Below are 6,000 nucleotides of genomic sequence, written 5' to 3'. Positions count from 1 at the left end.
CCCGAGGCAACACAGGGTTTTAATTCTCATTTGTTTTTACATCAACAAGAAAAAGAATGTGAAGTTTTCACCCCTATTCTGTGAATTAGAGGAACCTCCCTGGATCCTTACAGTTTAAACAGATCTTTCAGGATGTAAGTCATGACTCAGAAGTCAAAAAACAAGGAGTGTGTATTTTTCATGTATCTTCCTTAATTTTCATGTCTTTCTGTAAAGGAAATCATGTCACACACCGAAAAACTTTTGGTCTTTGCAAACAATAGCCCATGTTAGAGAGTGTTCAAAGAGCCAGGAAAGTCATTTTTAAGTTGATGGTATGTGAAACAGAGTCAAATTGTCAAAAAACGGATTAAAAGCATACCACTACTCAGATTTTGAATAAATCCGTGACTTGTTTTGTTTTTGTCTTTTTGGTAGTTATGTTTGGTGCCCGGTACAGCTTTAATAAAAGTATCCATAAGAACATTTTATTCTGCATATGCATACAAATCATTTTTACCAGCCATGAGTAAAATTCATATTTATGTACAATTCAAAGAATCCATTATTAAATGAAACTACATATTCCTCATACACTCAAGTGATATAAAACCTGATGATGACTAGATAGATCTACATTTCTGAAAAGAAAAGAAAAACATCAGGTTGAGTGCAAGATTCTCTGGAGGAAAAAAAAAAGAAGTAATGTCTTCTGTACCAATGTCTGAGAGCCAGCGGATCTCGACTGGGTTGCCAAAACTCTGGACAAATAGCACTTAAAAAAGTCTGCGGTCCCTTGAATCTCCAGCCCCAGGAACCAACTTTTCAGCACCACGACGAGACAGACAGCCTGTTGCACACAGCAATTTTGGAGCTTATCAAACTCACCTCCGTTCTAAATGCAATTATCCAATGCACCACCAAGATATTTGCGTAAGGTGTAAAATGAAACATTCATGCCGTTCTCCACTTGAAAAATATTACTTTTTCATAGCTGACAAAAAGACTGGAATGGGTGTTTTTATACCTGCAGCACAGAAGATTCTGCATTTGGAGGGCTTCGCCCCAGAGGAGTGGCAGAAGTCTACCTGTTTGAGTTAAAAGACACTGTCAATGTTGAACAAAGTCTTAGAAATTTGCAAGATAGTGTGACCACTGTGAAAGCGCATAAAGTACATAAAGTTGTAGATGACACATACAGACTGTGGTAGGAAAAGTAGAGTTCTCTAATGCAAGTTCATGCACTAACGGGTACGAGAACGCCTGAGGGGTGACTGGGGTGATACGCTTAAGTATCCTTCTTATTTCAAAGATTGAAACTGGTATCGAGCTAAAAATCTAAAAAGATCTTTATTAAATGCAAAACACTCAGGAGTGAACTAAATAAAAGTTTTAAACACGGCTTAAAATATCATTGCTGCTAAATATTTAGAAAGAGTGAGCATTAATAGACATGCTTACTGTTTGAAGGGACTGCAGGTGTCTTGGGTCAGAAAAACACATTACAAATCTTGTGTGCCTAAAGGCCCGGCTTTGACAAACTGCAGGACTGAGCAGCTCCGAGTACATCAACATCCGCGTGACATGAAAAAAAAACAAATAACTATTGCTTTTTGTCACTAAAAGTAATACTAAGTTACTTTTTTTTAGTAATTCGTCTGCGAGTCCCGTTATATAACTTATCAAAGGTCAAAATATTTTCTGTATTTAAAAAGGTGCATTTTTTTAAAACTGTCTGTAAATGATGATGAGAACTTTCACCACTAGGTGGGAGCATTTTACCAAAACTTTTAGTGTAGAAGTGCAGCTGAATCAGAATCAGAAAGGCTTTATTTCCAGATGTTTAACAGACTTACAACATTACGAAATTGCTGCGGTACCTTGTGTGAAACATACTATAAGACAAACACTTAAATAAAAAAAAATGCTAAGCAGATTGATACGTACATGAATGCAGGTGGTGATCAGTGCAAAAATGGAACAGATGCAGAGAACACAGTATAGGGTCATGTGTTTGTGGTGGGAACAGTCTTATGGTTATTGTTCATCAGTCCAACAGCAGAGGGGAAGAAATTGTTCTTATGACGAGAGGTTCTGGTCCGAATGGACTGGACCCTCCTGCCTGAGGGGAGCAGGTCAGACTGTGTCTACGGTGAGAAGGGTCAGCTGTGAAGCTGCACGCCCCAGTGTCCTAGAGGTATACAGGTCCTGCACAGATGGGAGTCTGGAGCCAATCACCTTCTCAGCAGAGCGCACAACATGCTGCAGTCTCTCCATTGTCGTCTGGGCGTTCAACACCAAGTTGTTGTAGCTGCACCAGGACAACAGACGTTATGTCAAATGACGGCATCTACTGCACTCAGCCCGACTGCCATGGTCCTTAAATCTGGGGATTGGGCGATGCGGTCGAGCAGGCTCACCATCCGCTTCATCTCAGCGTTGTACTCCGAGGTGAAAATGTCTGCGGGGGTCCATGTTCTGGTCGCGATCTTCTGTCAACCAAGGCTGGACTGGGACAAAAAATCGGCCCGGGCATTTTGACTAGAGACCGGCCCACCAGGATAAAGATTGAAAATGTGACGTCATTCAGGGATAAAACCGAAGGATTCTGGGAACTTGTGGCAAGAGGTACTAGCGCACGCAGGCTTTCAATTGAACTCAGTTACACAGCGATAAAAAGAAACCCAAAAAATGGCAAGAAGTTGTTGTATTATTAACTGCAATAGCCGGTCGCATGACAGCCACAGGAAGCCGACGGGTAAAGAGATCGTTTTTTTTTTATCGGATTACGTCGTTGAAGTGAAATTTTTTAAGCCATGTTTCCGAAGTAAGAGCCGATGGATGGTCTGGATATACCAAATATAACGTCCCAGAACACTCCAGCTCACATGTTAGTCTGCTCCAAGCATTCCCACAAAGGTCAGAGTTTTGTAGTAGTTAATACGTCATTTTTCTTAACATAATTGGTGATATAGGTTACAAGCAAGTCTGGCGCTGAACAGAAATTGTCACGCTATGCTCCTTTGTTTATTGTGCATAAATAGTGAATTGTCCTGACACAATATTGCGTTTCACTCCTGTTATTACCATGGTACACTGACAAAAACATATACTTTTATTCACAGGATAAAACAGTTGTTTTGTATCACTTATTGTCCATTGCGATTACAATATACAATATTATTGTCACTGCTACATTTCTGTAATGCTACTGTAACCGGTTTCTGCTTCATCCCGCTGCAACAGTTCGGCCCAAACAGACTCCTCGACTCTGCGTTGTGTAGTGTTTTTAAAAAGACAAGGAGTCTCTGATTGATCGTTGCCACTTTATTTCCTAAATGGAAACAACTGTGTATTATCAGTGCACAGGCTCGCCATACACCACTCCGCACAGCACACTCTCGTATGGCTACGGCAGACTGGCAGCGATTACTGCAGCAATATTACAATTTCTAATATACAATAAAATAACAGCAACAACAAATGATGTACCTGAATGGAAACAACGGTGTATTATCAGTGCACAGGCTCGCCACACACCACTCCGCACAGCACACTATGGCAGAACATCTCATTAGCATTCCGCTTTAGCATACAGTTTCACACATTAATAAACAAATGAAAAGTACATAAAACTGGTGTTGGACATGTGTCCACTAAGCACTTATTACACTCGGTGCTCGTCAGCTAATCAAACATGTTTTATGTGTCTGTACTACTTAGCTATATTGTGTGCGGAACAATACAACTCACCTCTTGTATAGCTACGGCAGACTGGCAGCGATTACTGCAGCCAGCCACACCGAGAGGGGGGGGCGCTGTTTCCCCATTACACTGATATTTGTGGCAAGTGGAATAATACCACATAAACACTGTTACACTACCAGAAATTATTTCCACTACTAATTAATTACCGTTGAGCTCAAAGGTCCTATTAATAAACGGTTAACGAATGTGTATTTATGAAGACGATTTGTGAGACTGGTAACGTTCACAAGAACCAGACGGTTGGGGTCTCAGTTTGTCCGTTTATTCGGCACATAAGCCAGCGGGTTGTTAACTCAAGGGGAGCGCTCTCGAACTACCCCTCTCTTCAGCCTGGCACACACACAGAACTACCAGGTCCCCCCACCCCTTCCTGTACACCACCCTCACTACTTCCTGCAGCCCAACCAAACATGAATCTTAAAGGAACAACAACAGTGTGCAGAGAAAACCAACATGTCACTGTCCAGTAACACTTAACCATCGTTACACTGCCCCCCCAGCAATAAGTTCCTCGTCCCCGAGGGAACGACACAGTCTCTGAGGCGGGGCGGTAGCCTACGTTCCCTCCTTGACCTCCTGAGCCCCTGAGGAGGACGCGGAGCTTCGGGGCTTTGGGGTGAAGAGTCCGAGGGGGGGAACGCAGCCCCGGTCGGGGGCCCCTCTGAGCAGGGTCATGGACGCTCTGTACACGTCCCTCTGGAAAGGAGGGGAGGGACTGTCCTCTGTAGGGGGCCATCCGGTCTCTGTGCAGCGCTACTATCCTCCCCCTAGGAGGCAACTGCACCCTGTAAACAACCTCCCCCACTCGCTCTAGGACGCTGCAAGGCCCCACCCAGCTGCTATCCAGTTTAGGACACCGTCCCTTCTTCCTCTTTGGGCTGTAGACCCACACCAGCTCCCCAGCACGGAAGTGCCTCCCTTTAGTGGTGATGTCGTAATTCCTCTTTTGGCGCAGGCCTGCCTTCGCCAGCTGCTCTCGGGCGTAGGAATGTGCAGAATCCAGCCGGTCCTGCAGCTTCCTTGCGTAGTCCCGGCCCGGTGGTGCCTCTGGCGCGTCCGGGGGTTTCCCAAAAGCCAACTCTGCAGGAGTTCTCAGCTCTCTCCCTAACATGAGCAGGGCAGGCGTACATTGGGTGGAGTCCTGCACTGCCGACCTGTAGGCCATGAGGGTAAGGGGAAGATGGTAATCCCAGTCCCGTTGGTGTTCTGAGGTAAGGATGGCTAGCTGCTGGGCCAGCGTCCTGTTAAACCTTTCCACCAGCCCATCGCTTTGGGGGTGAAGTGGGGTGGTGCGGGTCTTCTTAATCCCAAGGCGTTCACACATGGCAGCAAATACCTTGGACTCAAAGTTACGCCCCTGGTCACTGTGGAGGGTCTCTGCTGTCCCAAAGCGGCTGAACATCCCCTCCACTAATACATCAGCGACAGTCTCAGCCTCCTGATCTGGGATGGCGTATGCTTCCGGCCACTTGGTAAAATAGTCCATGGCCACAAGAACATAGCGGTTTCCTCTGTCTGTGCGAGGAAATGGGCCCATGACGTCCACAGCTACTCGCTCCATTGGGGCTCCTGCTGGTTGCTGCTGAAGCTGAGCCCGGGACTGGTCTTGTGGCCCTTTGTGTGAGGAACATGCATCACAGCTGCGGCAAAAGTCCTCCACATCCCTCCGCTGTTGACCCCAGTAATAGCCCTGGCGGAGGCGGCGAAGAGTCTTGGAGACCCCAAAGTGGCCAGAGCCAGTGCTCCCATGGCAGGCTCCCAGCACAGCTGACCTCAGCGACCTTGGCACCACAACCTGCCACCTCTCCTCCCCCGTGGCAGGATCCTTCCAGGCACGCTCCAACACCCCCTCCTTCAGCCTGAGAGCTGCAAACTTGGCCCACAGCCCCCTGGTACAGATGGAAAACCCAGTGACCTCATCCCAAAGGGGTTGCTCCCCCTTCTCCAGCCACTGCAGGACCGGCAGCAGGTCTGTGTCTTGTTCCTGCCGTGCCCTCCACTCCGCTGCATCCACCACCAGAAGAACCCTGCAGGCGAGCTGTGCTGCTCCGTCTATTGTCGTGAGTTCCCGCTCTATTTCCTCTCGCTTCTCACAGTAACGGCAGCCAGCTGCAGCACATGGGCGGCGAGAGAGGGCATCTGCGTTAGAATGGTGCGTCCCTGCTCTGTGCTCCACAGTGAAATTGAAGGCTTGGAGCTCCTCCAGCCAGCGAGCCACCTGTCCCTCTGGCTCCCTGAAAGACATCAGCCACT

Source organism: Aulonocara stuartgranti, assembly GCF_965226115.1.
Source record: "Aulonocara stuartgranti genome assembly, chromosome: 7".
Lineage (NCBI taxonomy): Eukaryota > Metazoa > Chordata > Actinopteri > Cichliformes > Cichlidae > Aulonocara > Aulonocara stuartgranti.
Note: the sequence above shows the minus strand (reverse complement) of the source record.